General features: G+C 36.9%; 1 protein-coding gene and 1 non-coding gene across 3 annotated transcripts in view; both read right to left on the bottom strand.

Moving 5' to 3' along the window:
* The window catches only part of TBCK (TBC1 domain containing kinase), a 235,859-nt gene that overhangs the window by 41,557 nt on the left and 179,415 nt on the right, over window positions 1-14,887 (bottom strand). The gene's annotated exons all lie outside the window — the stretch shown is intronic.
* LOC114222712 (small nucleolar RNA SNORA71) lies at window positions 1,212-1,345 on the bottom strand. The gene has a single exon (XR_003611991.1). It is a non-coding gene; the product is annotated as a small nucleolar RNA SNORA71 (small nucleolar RNA).

Raw genomic sequence — 14,887 nt, 5'->3', positions numbered from 1 at the left:
ATAACTATAGAACAATTCTGGAAATACCTATTAGTTTATCATTTCTGCCCAAGAACCTATATATACAATGCATATTAAGCCTAGACATCCAAATATCACAAGCTAATATGTCTGGGAGCTATTCCTTTTAAAAATATTCATATTTTATAGCCAACCTAGAGTCAGAGTTTTTGTTGTTGTTGTTTTGTTTTGTTTGCAAGTCTTTAAGGTTTACTGAATGGGTGGGTAGAGAGGAAAGTGATGAGAAGCTGCAATTCAAGAGAAAAAATCTTGGTCATTAAAGTCATTCCAGGCATAGCAGAGGGACACGGGGCTGGCCTTCCCTGTCCATGGCCTCTCAGGATACTGTTGTCAGCCAGCTGAAGTGGACCCCGGCCCCAGCCTCAGTGCCTTCCCTCTGATCTCCTATGTGAAGAGTTGATCCATGAAGCTCTGAGTGGAGAGCAGGAGGAACTCTGGGGATGCTTCACGTGGGGATTCCTTCTCCATTCTCTGCCCCTCTGGTGTTCACAAATACCACCAAGAGAATCTTGGGGAGAAACATCAGCAAACCCAAGGGTTACTGACTCATGGCCTTGGGTCTTACTTCAATAGCCTCTGGATCTAAGACTGACCTTGGGGCCCCATGGCCTAATGCCTGGCTGATAAGATGATACCTCTCATGGAACCTCTGCACATGCAGACCCACCTGGGACCTCCTGATCCAGGTTCTTCCTGAGGTTACCTCTCACATACATGGAATAGCAGTCACGAGATACTCCTGCAGGGGACAAGAAGCACTTGGCACTGCTTACATGCCCAAGAAACTGTTATATTCACAAGAGTTAAACACTGGGAAAATCCTGGTCTTAGGAGGTGAATGCACTGAAAGCCTGCCTCCCTCCATCTACCTTGTGCTCAGTCACCCAAAGCTGTCCCATTTTGAAACCTCTGAACATAAAGAAAACCTTGTAACTTTTCCTTCACCTGCAGACCAGAACATAGGCAGCCTGTAATCACCTCAAATGCAGGGGCAGAAAAGGACATAGGGCTGCTGAAATTAAGAGATCAGTGTCAGAGGACCACAGTTCTGTTCCACAACCAACCCAGACATGCACTGAGGCAGGACCCACTCTTGTTCTCCCTTTTTAAAGCCTCATAGAAACCACACTGAGCCAGGCAAAGAGAGAATGCAATAAGACAACACCTAAAAGGTGGTAGAGAGGAGGAAGTGTGGGAAAGCTCCAGAGTTTGGAAGGCACAGGAATGGACCCTCCAAACACTGGGAAGTGCTTTCAGCAACTCCTCTCCCTGCACTATCAATGACCAGGACACAGAGAAACCATGATCACTTCTGAATGTGGATGGAGTCAGAATTTACTTAGCAGTGTCGCTGAAAAAGAAAATATCCTTTCTACCTCAAAGAACCTGCAATCTGGTTGTAAAGTCAAGACTAACATAAATGAAGTGGTAAAACTATACAATAACAGAAAACGTTTATATAATGCTTACTCTGTTCTAGTCACTGTGATAAACATTTGATATACGTGAACTCATTTAAGTCATGCAACAATACTATGAGATAGGTTTTATTATTTTGCTCACTTTATAGATGAGGAAACTGGGGCACAGAGAGGTAAAATAACTTATATAATATATAATCATAAGTAACAGAGATAGGATTCAAATTGGGTCAGTCTGGCTCTGGAGTTTGGGCTCCTAACTATAGGATTCCATGTATGGAGTCACAGGTACATAGTATGGGAATTCAGACAAAGTTAGAAATGTAATATGGGCAGAAATAGTTAGCAAAATATAGGTGGAGCAAGTAGGACTTGGTTAGAAGAAATCAGTAGGGTTTAGATAAGTAGAAAAGAGAAAGAAGAGTGGTGTGTGAGTGGATAACTCAAAGAGTTCTGAAGTGTGAATGAACATAAATCATTATTGAGCGCTTACTAGGTACCACACATTGTGAGTGGGATACATTAATGAACAAAACAAAGATAGATGTTCTTATAGAACTTACACTCAATAGGTGTGAAAAAGAGAATGAACAGACTAGTCTTACTGAGCTGAGCACCTATCCTGGGAATTAGAGGGAAACAGTATTGAATAGGTGGGTAGGAAGCAGATCATGAGGGCTCTGAAAGATGAAGAAGCTTGAGGATATAACAAATAGATAAGTACTGCAGGATTTTTGGAGGAATGTGTCATGTTAACAGCAATATCTTAGGAAGACTAATTTGGGCCTTGGCCGCCCCTTGCTGTGGCTGGGATCTCACGGGAAGAGCGGTGGGTACGGCTATAGCTTGGTCTCCCGGCTGCACTCGAAGCAGGAGGGCTCTCCTCACACAAGCGCTTCCTCCTGGAGAGGTGAGAGCTGTGGCAGTCACAGGCCTGGGCCGCCCCTTCCCTGCCTCGGGCTCCTAGGTTGGCTTGCCCTCTGGAGCTCCCAGAGATCAGTATATGCAGTAGGTTGAAATGGAAAGCACAGAGGTTGAAGGCAAGATGGTGGAGGAGTAGGAGACCTAAATTTCCTCTCGTCCCAGGAATTGGGCTAGATGGGTATCAAACCATTCTGAACACCTACGAAATCAACAGGAGATCTACAAAAAGAATAGCAACAACTCTCTGAACAGAAAAGCAACCACTTTTTGGAAGGTCTCTTCTGATTTGTTTAGTGTATATTTTTCTGGGGTCATTGTTACCCTCTTATCATTTTGTTCTCTCATTCATCTATTCTCCTCTGGACAAAATGACAAGATGGAAAAACTCACCTCAAAAAAAAAGAACAAGAGGCAGTACTGACTGCCAGGGACCTAATCAATACAGACAGTAAGATGTCGGAACTAGAGTTCAGAATGATGATTATAAAGATACTAGCTGGGCTTGAAAAAAACCATGGAAGATACTAGAGAAACCCTTTCTGGAGAAATAAAAGAACTAAAATCTAACTAAGTCGAAATCAAAAAGGCTATTAATGAGGTGCAATTAAAAATGGAGGATCTAACTGCTAGGACAAATGAGGCAGAAGAGAGAATCAGTGATATACTTCCATATACTCCCCAATGATGGAGAATAAAGAGGCTGAGAAAAAGAGAGATAAACAACTACTGGATCACGAGGGCAGAATTCGAGAGATAAGTGATACCATAAGACAAAACAATATTAGAATAATTGGGATCCCAGAAGAAGAAAGAGAGGGGCAGAAGGTATATTGGAGCAAATTATAGCAGAGAACTTCCCTACTCTGGGGAAGGAAACAGGCATCAAAATCCAGGAGGCGCAGAGAACACCCCTCAAAATCAATAAAAATAGGTCAACACCCCAACACCTAATAGTAAAACTTGCAAGTCTCAGAGACAAAGAGAAAATCCTGAAAGCAGCTCGGGACAAGAGGTGTGTAACCTACAATGGTAGAAACATTAGACTGGCAACAGACCTATCCACAGAGACCTGGCAGGACAGAAAGGACTGGCATGATATATTCAGAGCACTAAATAAGAAAAATATGCAGCCAAGAATACTATATCCAGCTAGGCTGTCACTGAAAATAGAAGATATAAAAAGCTTCCAGGACAAACAAAAACTAAAAGAATATGCAAACACGAAACCAGCCCTACAAGAAATATTGAAAGGGGTCCTCTAAGCAAAGAGAGAGCCTAAAAGTAACATAGACCAGAAAGGAACAAGACAATATACAGTAACAGTCACCTTATAGGCAATACAATGGCCCTAAATTCATATCTTTCAGTACCTACCCAGAATGGAAATAGGCTAAATGCCCTAATCAAAAGACACAGGGTATCAGATTGGATAAAAAAGCAAGACCCATCAATGTGCTGTCTGCAAGAGACTCATTTTAGACCCAAAGACACCACCAGATTGAAAGTGAGGGGGTGGAAAACCATTTACCATGCTAATGGACACCAAAAGAAAGCTGGGGTGACAATCCTTATATCAGACAAATTAGATTTTAAACCAAAGACTATAATAAGAGATGATGAAGGACACTATATTATACTTAAAGGGTCTATCCAACAAGAAGATCTAACAATTGTAAATATCTATGCCCCTAACATGGGAGCAGCCAATTATATAAGGCAATTAATAACAAAAGCAAAGAAACACATCAACAACAATAAAATAATAGTGGGGGACTTTAACACCCCCCTCTCTGAAATGGACACATCATCTAAGCAAAAGATCAACAAGGAAATAAAGACGTTAAATGACACACTGGAACAAATGGACTTCACAGATATATTCAGAACATTCCATCCCAAAGCAACAGAATACACATTCTTCTCTAATGCCCATGGAACATTCTCCAGAATAGATCACATCCTAGGTCACAAATCAGGTCTCAACCGGTACCAAAAGATTGGGATCATTCCCTGCATATTTTCAGACCACAATGTTTTGAAACTAGAACTCAATCACAAGAAGAAAGTCAGAAAGAACTCAAATACATGGAGGCTAAAGAGCATCCTACTAAAGAATGAATGGGTCAACCAGGAAATTAAAGAAGAATTAAAAAAATTCATGGAAACAAAAGAAAATGAAAACAGAACTCTTCAAAATCTTTGGGATGCAGCAAAGGCAGTCCTAAGAGGAAAGTAGATAGCAATACAAGCCTTTCTCAAGAAACAAGAAAGGTCTCAAATACACAACCTAACCCTACACCTAAAGGAGCTGGACAAAGAACAGCAAATAAAGCCTAAACCCAGCAGGAGAAGAGAAATAATAAAGATCAGAGCAGAAATCAATGAAATAGAAACCAAAAGAACAGTAGAACAGATCAACGAAACTAGGAGCTGGTTTTTGAAAGACTTAACAAGATTGATAAACCCCTGGCGAGACTTGTCAAAAAGAAAAGAGAAAGGACCCAAATAAATAAAATTATGGAAGAAAGAGGAGAGATCATAACCAATAGTGAAGAAATACAAACAATTACAAGAACATATTATGAGCAACTATATGCCAGCAAATTAGAAAATCTGGAAGAAATGGATGCATTCCTAGAGATGTATCAACTACCAAAACTGAACCAGGAAGAAAAAGAAAACCTGAACAGACCTATAACCACTAAGGAAATTGAAGCAGTCATCAAAAATCTCACAACAAACAAGAGCCCAGGGCCAGGTGGCTTCCCAGGGGAATTCTACCAAACATTTAAAGAAGAAATAATACCTGTTCTTCTGAAACTGTTCCAAAAAATAGAAATGGAAGGAAAACTTCCAAACTCATTTTATGAGGCCACCATTACCTTGATCCCAAAACCAAAGACCCCATCAAAAAGAAGAATTACAGACCAATATCCTTGATGAACATGGATGCAAAAATTCTCACCAAAATCCTAGCCAATAGGATCCAACAGTACATTAAAAGGATTATTCACCATGACCAAGTGGGATTTATTCCTGGCCTGCAAGGTTGGTTCAATATCCGCAAATCAATCAATGTGATACACAACATTAATCAAAGAACAAGAACCATATGATCCTCTCAATAGATGCAGAGAAAGCATTTGAAAAAGTACAGCATCCCTTCTTGATTAAAACTCTTCACAGTATAGGGACAGAGGGTACATACCTCAATATCATAAAAGCCATCTATGAAAAACCATCAGCAAATATCATTCTCAATGGGAAAAACTGAGAGCTTTCCCCCTAAGGTCAGGAACATGGCAGGGATGTCCACTATCACTAATGCTATTCAACATAGTACTAGAAGTCCTAGCCTCAGCAATCAGACAACGAAAAGAAATAAAAGGCATCTGAATCGGCAAAGAAGTCAAACTCTCACTCTTCGCAGATGATATGATACTTTATGTGGAAAACCCAAAAGACTCCACCCCAAAACTGCTAGAACTCATACAGGAATTCAGTAAAGTGGCAGGATATAAAATCAATGCACAGAAATCAGTGGCATTTATATAGACCAACAACAAGACAGAAGAAAGAGAAATTAAGGAGTTGATCCCATTTACAATTGTACCCAAAACCATAAGATATCTAGGAATAAATCTAACCAAAGAGGCAAAGAATCTGTACTCAGAAAACTATACTCATGAAGGAAATTGAGGAAGACACAAAGAAATGGAAAAACATTCCATGCTCATGGATTGGAAGAACAAATATTGTGAAGATGTCAATGCTACCTAGAGCAATCTACACATTCAATGCAATCCCTATCAAAATACCATCAACTTTTTTCAAAGAAATGGAACAAATAATCCTAAAATTATTCTGGTATCAAACCAGAAAAGACCCCAAATAGCCAGAGGAATGGTGAAGAAGAAAAGCAAAGCTGGTGGCATCACAATTCCGGACTTCAAGCTCGATTACAAAGCTGTCATCGTCAAGATAGTATGGTACTGGCACAAAAACAGACACATAGATCAGTGGAACAGAACAGAGAGCCCAGAAATGGACCCTCAACCCTATGGTCAACTAATCTTTGACAAAGCAGGAAAGAATGTCCAATGGAAAAAAGATGGTCTCTTCAACAAATGGTGTTGGGAAAATTGGACAGCCACATGCAGAAGAAAGAAACTGGACCATTTCCTTACATCACACACAAAAATAGACTCAAAATAGTTGAAAGACCTAAATGTGAGTCCATCAACATCCTAAAGGAGAACACAGGCAGCAATCTCTTCGACCTCAGCCGCAGCAACTTCTTCCTAGAAACATCGCCAAAGGCAAGGGAAGCAAGGGCAAAAATGAACTAATGGGACTTCATCAAGATAAAAAGCTTTTGCACAGCAAAAGAAATAGTCCACAAAACCAAAAGACAACCGACAGGATGGAAGATATTTGCAAATGACATATCAGATAAAGGGCTAGTATCCAAAATCTATAAAGAACTTCTTAAACTCAACACCCAAAGAACAAATGATCCAATGAAGAAATGGGCAGAAGACGTGAACAGACATTTTTCCAAAGAAGACATCCAAATGGCCAACAGACTCATGAAAAAGTGCTCAACATCGCTCAGCACCAGGGAAATCCAAATCAAAACCTCAAATGAGATACCACCTCACACCAGTCAGAACGGCTAAAATTAACAAGTCAGGAAACGACAGATGTTGGCGAGGATGTGGAGAAAAGGGAGCCCTCCTACACTGTTGGTGGGAATGCAAGCTGGTGCAGCCACTCTGGAAAACAGTGGGAGGTTCCTCAAAAAGTTTAAAATAGAGCTACCGTATGACCCAGCAATTGCACTACTGGGTATTTACCCCAAAGATACAAATGTAGTGATCCAAAGGGGTACGTGCACCCCAATGTTTATAGCAGCAATGTCCACAATAGCCAAACTGTGGAAAGAGCCGAGATGTCCATCAACAGATGAATGGATAAAGATGTGGTGTATATACACAATGGAATATTATGCAGCCATCAAAAAACCTGAAATCTTGCCATTTGCAATGACATGGATGGAACTAGAGCATATTATGCAAAGCAAAATAAGTCAATCAGAGAAAAACATGTTTCATATGATCTCACTGATATGAGGAATTCTTAATCTCAGGAAACGAACTCAGGGTTGCTGGGGTGGTGGGGGGTGGGAGGGATGGGGTGGCTGGGTGATAGACATTGGGGAGGGTATGTGCTATGGTGAGTGCTGTGAAATGTGTAAGACTGATGAATCACAGACCTGTACTTCTGAAACAAATATTACATTATATGTTAAAAAAAAAAAGAAGATAGTAGGAAGGGAAAAATGAAGGCAGGGAAATCAGATGGGGAGATGAACCATGAAAGACTATGGACTCTGAGAAACAAACTGAGGGTTCTAGAGGGGAGGGAGGCGGAGGGATGGGTTAGCCTAGTGATGGGTATTAAAGAGGGCATAACTGGGTGTTAGATGCAAACAATGAATCGTGGAACACTACGTCAAGAACTAATGATGTACTGTATGGTGATTAACACAGTAAAATAAAATTAAAAAAAAGAAAAAAAGAAATGGAAAGCACACTCTTAGAAATCAGCATACTTGAGTTCTAGTGTTGGTACAGCCAATACTAGTTGTGTGCCTTTGGAAAAATCATTAAACTTCTCTAGATCTAAAAAAAAAAAAAAAAAGGAAGACTAATTTAGCTGTATTTTGAAGGATGAAATAAAGATGGGAAAACTGAGCCAGAAAGACTTGTTAGAAAGTGAATTTTATGAAGATTTAGATTAAATGATGACATCGGAAACTGAGAGCTTTGCCTTATTCACTATCCTCTTTTTTCCTTTAGTTTTTCCCTTTCTACTATTTTTTCTTGGTCAATTCTCTCTCATCCACAGTGAAAGATACATTAAAACAACATATAATAAATAATAAAATTACTCTCCCAGGGGTGAGTCTTTGTCTAGCTACTGTCCCTTTATCTTCTCATCTCTACTTTCTTCTTGCCATTCCCTCCTGAAATCACTGAAACTTGGTTTCTGTCATGATACAAAAGAAGATATGGTTCATTTGTCTAGGAAAAAGTGGACAATTTGGGAACACTTCTTGGAAAAGGTAACATTTGGGTTGAGAATAAAAGGATGAATAGGAGTTGGCCAGTAAAGAACTGGGGCTTTTCACACATATTCTGTGTAAAGCCATTTTATCACACACATTGGAAAGGTGTTTTGATTCTACTTCTAGGATTTTGGTTCTACCTCTGGGAGATATGCTGAATAAAGCTAGTCTCATTTAAAATCCACTTTTTCTTCAATTCAACCTGGAATGAACAGGGCAGAAATTTCAGTCGGGATATTATTTTCATTTTGAAAGAATTTTTAACAGTTGAGTTCACAAATATCTAACCAGAATTTCTCAGGTTTATGGTCCTTGCCTCATTTTGATAATGGTCTATGCCATGAGCTCTGTGAAAGCAGGGACCAGAACTTGTTTGTTTTTTATACTTCCACTGCCTAGCAGAGAGCCTAGAACTCAGTTGCTACTCAGCAAAATTGGGTATATTAATGAAAGGCTAAAGAAAAAAAAAAAGAAGACATAAGAAAAGCACTATAAGAAAATATATAAAAGATATGGAAAGGGATCAGTAAATGATGGCTCTTAAGTTTTGAATATGGGTGATTAGGGAAAAAAGATAGTAACAGTGACAAACAGTAAATAAGAGGAAGAAAAGTTCAGACTTGGATATGTGAAATCGAGGTTGCACAGGGTCTACTAAAGATGAAGTATTGAGAATGCAGTTAGAGACAGATTTGAGAGAAGTCATGGCTAGAGTTATATTTTTGGAATTATCAACATAAAAATTAAAGTTTAAGTTATGAGAAAAGATAAACAATTTGAAGAAAAAGGAAAAAAATGGCAGGAAAAAAAATCCTAGTTTTGGTAGGCACATCTATATACTACTGAAAAAATTAAATTATATAAACTATGATTAAGGCTTGGAAATACATAAAGTTGAGATTTTTTTAGGGCAACATATACCAATTTTTATTATTCCATAAGTCTACAATAAATAGACTGCTTATTTTCTTAGTGCTAGATATTTTGAACTTTTGTATGAAGAACTTTTGAACTTTTGTATGGGCAGATTTTTACAAATGGCACAGGCGGACATTAACTATCATTCTCAAAGGAATTTTAACAAAGAAAAAATTACCTTTGAAAACATTATCAATCTACAAAGATACTTTTATATATTTAAAGCAATAAATTTTTTTCTGTGGCATTTTGGTGTTTTCATTTCTCTCTCATGTTTTTAGAGAGAAAAGGGAAGGGTTATTATTTCTAAGATATAGAAATATAGCATCTGAAATGGAGTTTGAAATAAAACTGTTATGCTCTGGAAGTTACATAATATAGCTGTCACACTAGATAGAATATTTTTTCTCCCCCAAATAAAATAGAAATAATGTATATGAATATGAAACACAAAGAGGGGAGATAGAATTTTTTTTCAGTGATTAGGGATTTTATGCTAAAATTTTCCCACATATGCTCCTGAAAAATTGCATTTAAGCTAAATTCTGTAGGGTGAGTAATTCTCCCTTTTATATACAATATCATTTTGGAGATATTTCATCTCTCTGGGCCACAGTTTTCTCATGTATAAAATAAAGGGGTAGGAGTAGATATCTTATGCTTCCTTTAGCTCTAGAACTCTATGACCTTATTTCTGATAAGATTTTCAACTGGCAATAGGTCCCAAACTTTTGCTTACTTTCTGGGACAAAAGTTAGACATCTGTAGGTAATACTTAATGACACCAGAGGAGTTTCTATTTAAAGAGATTCAGGAGTGATTCTAATTGTGAGGCTTAGTAAAGTGTTGTGCATACAGTGTGACTTGCTTATGCAAACTTAGATAAGTGAGAACTTATGTATTTCATAGATAGGTGGCTGGGAAATATTTCATACTTCACATTGGTTAAAGTGAAGGCAGAGAGATGGAAGTTACAGTAACAGAGGAACTCTAACATCAGTGATTTTTGAGGCAAAAACAAGGTCAACCTGGCAATGAGTGGGAGATGGTGGTGCTGGTGCTGCTGTATATAAGTTTCTAAAATCTTCTGGAAATAATTTTTGAAATAAAACCAGAACCTGATAAATTTCTTAGGCTAAGGTAAATAAGATGAAAGTTAAACATGAGAGTGGCTCCACTCAGCTGAACTAAACGTGGAACTTATGACACCTTCCTTCTGGAATGTGATTGAGCTGCTATTCCACATAGGATGTTAAGGTCAGCTTTCAATGGCAGCAGAGATTCAGGAGTAGAGCCAGCTGGTGACTAAGAGGTCACAGTATTTTAGTTAGTCCAATAGGTATTTTCATCTCAAACTCTAATGTCAAGGTAGCCGTCATTTGAACTAGTTGATTATTTCATTACCCTTCTCTCTCATTCTTCCCTTTTCCTTATATGCTGAAGTAATTAGCACTGCTATTTTTGCTCAGTGTTCCTTGTGACTTGGGAAATTCCCCCATCATTCCCCTCACTACACAATGAACACATGTCAAATAAATGACCCAACAACACTCTCTAGCTGGAAGATTCAGTAAATCCCTGTGGAAGAAAGTCTTCCAGACTGCCTTTCTCATCCTTATTTCCGTGCCAAGGAGAAGGTAAATGAGCTCTCTAAAGTGCTTGTGGTATTAACAGTTATTACCATGATTAATATCTAGTGGAATATTCAACTAATATCATGCATCTGCCAACCATTTTTATCTTAATATAGTTGAGATGTCCCAAGTGAAGGGAAATCAGTTTCTCCTGTGAAGACAGAAGACTGTTAAAAATCTTATGATGAAGGAAGGATACTTAGTTGTTTCTAATCTCAAACCATTTATTTTAATATACTACAAACCATCCCAGACAATTCTTATGAGAATATAGATATAGAAATATCAATGCCCATAATGTGCTTACTATATTTCAAACTTCTTTCACATAAATGACGAGATTTAATGAAATCAGAAGGTTTATGTACATGTCACCACCAGTCTAAGGCCAGGGGTCATGGAGAGGTATTTTAGGTTTATAATACTTATTTTGGAATATGAACTGATAAATCTGAATGGTTCCTTTCCATGTTAAATTGGTTAGAGCCCATTTTTTTTTTCATATTTTCTGATAGAAATAAAAGCATTTCAGGAGTAAACTAATTTTTCAATTCATTTAAGATCTGACTAGAGTTCTAGATCCTGAAACATAAATTGGGCATAAACAAACAGAACCTTATAAGAAAGCCTTATAAATTATTTGATGTACAAAAAGTCTGTATAAATATAACAAAAGTCTGTTAAATGTAACAGTTAGTGAAAACTAACTAAAATTACCAGCAATAATGGAATAGATGAATTACTGCAATATTTATTCTAGATATAGTCTATACTTAAAAAATCTTCATAGCCTCTATTTGGCTTAATATAACATGATATGCAGTTAAAAAGTTATCTAAGAAGGGGTGCCTGTGTGGCTCAGTGGGTTAAGCATCTGATTCTTGTTTTTGGCTCAGGTCATGATCTCAGAGTCATGAGATTGAGCCCCACTGAGCATGAGCCTGCTTAAGATTCTCTTTCCCTCTCCTTTTACACCTCCCCTCTGCTCTCTCTTTGTTAAAAAAAAAAAAAAAAAGTTCCTTGGGGCACCTGGGTGGGTGGGTTAAGCATCTGCCTTCGGCTCAGGTCACAATCTCAGGGTCCTGGGATTGAGCCCTGCCTCAGTCTCCCTGCTCAACAGAGAGCCTGCTTCTCCCTCTGCCCCTCCCCTGGCTCATACTCTCTCTCTCAAATAAATAAATAAGATAAAAAAAATAAAGTTATCTAAGAAAAAGAAAAATCTTTCATAAAGGAGTTACAGGCAATATTTCTTGTGGTGAAGTAAATCTTCAAAAAACTATAGTGATTATTAATGTACAGATATATTTCAACAATTATATACCCTATTAATTTTTTTTTAATTCTTTGGCACTTCTGGCCACAGTGACAGACATCTGAATGTGTTCAAAAGTATTTTTTAATAGAAAAAAATTGATATTCTATTGCAAAACCAAATGATAAATTTATCATTAAAACACATGAGGTTACTTTAATTGAAATGATAATAATGCTATAAATGGTAAAGAATACAACGTAGAATCAAGAATTAACCAAAAAATGACAAATGGACATACAAATATACAAGTTGGTACTAGCCTCTGAGGAAAGGTAATTTAAAATTACTTATTATCACATACTACTAGAAATAATTATCTCCTTTCCAGTCAAACATGAAACAAATAATTTCTTGGTATCTTAAATTTAACTGAAATTTATGTTTTAGTTTTGGCTGGTGAATTTTCAGTAAGGTTTCATTGCTCTTCAAATCTAGTCAATTTCTTTTTTCCAAATCCCTCTCAAAATCACAGGATTTCCCATTCTATGACTTCTTACAGTATTTCCACCCAATGGTGAGCAAGGACTTTAAAATATCTCTGGCTTAAACTAAGGGTTTGGTGGTTTCTGATAGGATTGATACCCTCTACATAAACAGAAATTAGGATAGACCATAGATTTAGAATGGACTCCAAAAGCTGAAACATTATAAAAAGACATAGCTCAGGAGTCAATAGTCATGGCCTGTCTTTGCTTCCTACTGAATATCAGAACAACATGTTGAAAGACATTTGATAATATTTTTAAGAAATCAGAATGTACTTGTACAACATGATGAAATTTATCTCTCAAGCCAAAATATAACGAAATATTAGAAACACTGCCATTAAATCTAGGTTAAGATAAAAATACTATTATCACTGTTGTTTAACACTGTTCTGGAGAATTAGGTGAAGTAATTGAATAATAGAAAGATATAAGATGTATAAAATTGAGAGGCAACATTATCATAATTTGCAGATGAGATAAACTGGAAAATCCGACTCAACTGAAAACTATTACAATGAGAGAACATTAATGTATCAAAAAAATGATGATGATAGTGAAAAGTTACAGGTGCTTACTATGTACAGTAGTGTTCTACATATATTAACCCATTTAATCCTCTCAACAATTCTATATAATATCATCATCTCTATTTTATGGACAATAAGGAAACAGGTCACATAGCTGGTGTGGTAAAGGTGGGATTAAAAAATTTGAGGCTGTATTCTTAATCACTACACCAAATCAAACTGTTTGTAAAGTATTTCTATTGGTATTTAAAAAACAGCTAGAAAATATAATAAATAATAAGACATAATTATATTAGCAACAGATTTATAATAGCAATAGAAAGGTTAACATAGAAATAATCCTATCTCAAAATATGCAAGAAAACTTTAAAATGCCACAGAGGAACTTAAAAAGTAGACAGGAAGATGTACCTTGTTTTTATAAAAAATAAAACTCAATATCATATGCCAATTTTCTCCTACTTATTTGTAAATTTAATTTAATGACAATATAAATACCAAAATGATTTTTTCCCCAAGGGAGGGAGAAAAAAGACAAGCCAATTCTACTATTCATGTAGAAACAGTGGCAAATGTGTGATATAATTTTAATAACCTCTTGGTACTGGAAAATAACCTGAATGAGATGAATATAACTGAAAATAGATTCAGAAATAGACATAAATTCATGTGAGAATCCAGTTTACCATAAGGGCATTTAGAATCAATGGGAGCCATTTATTCACGTAAACAAATATGTTATTAACCTTAGACTCATTCAAATATCTATTTGATAAGTATAAAAGTTTAAAATGTATTAAGTCAAGTCTGTCTGGACTCTAATTTATCTACTCTTTGCTAAGTATTTATTTTACTTAATTTCTGTAGGATCTCTGGACAATAATTTGTAATTTGGATAGATGTGTTCTGGAATAATATCAGCTTAACAAGAGCTTCTAGTTCCTCATTTTGGCTTTGGGGGAATGAAGAAAAATAACCTTTAGGAATGATTCTCTAGCAGATGTAAGAATGCTGCAGATAAAAGCCGCCTTTTCTTTTTTCATTATGACCTTACTTTCTTAAATTCTGTGTTAGCATCTGTATAAACCAGGTTAACAAGCTGAATTTTTAGCAGATTTACTTCTAATATGGCTTGTTTATTTATTTTGCATATTTAATAGGATATCCTGGAAGAAAAGCTGGAGAAAAACAAGGACATTGATACTTTGGGACTGTGAAAATGATTAGACTCACTGAATCCTATATATAACAACTGGGCCTGTTGTTGCTGTCTTTCGACAGACTTGTGCCAGAATCCATTTCTCTTTAAATGCCATGGAATGTCATTGATACATCAAATGACAACCCTGAACTTTGACGTTGCATAACGAAGACCTCAGTGCAGGACCCCAGATACTCCTTAGCAAGTTGGAATTGTGCTATCTGTGCCCATCACTCTTCATGAAGAAAATATATTCTATGGAAAAAGATTGCTACAGGAGCTGCCTCATATCAATACTGAATTAAATC

This window comes from Eumetopias jubatus, unplaced genomic scaffold (genome assembly GCF_037043125.1).
Source record: "Eumetopias jubatus isolate StellerSeaLion01/CBP00866 unplaced genomic scaffold, mEumJub1_p1.0 scaffold_2, whole genome shotgun sequence".
Taxonomy (NCBI): Eukaryota; Metazoa; Chordata; class Mammalia; order Carnivora; family Otariidae; genus Eumetopias; species Eumetopias jubatus.
This window is presented reverse-complemented; position numbering and strand designations above follow the sequence as displayed.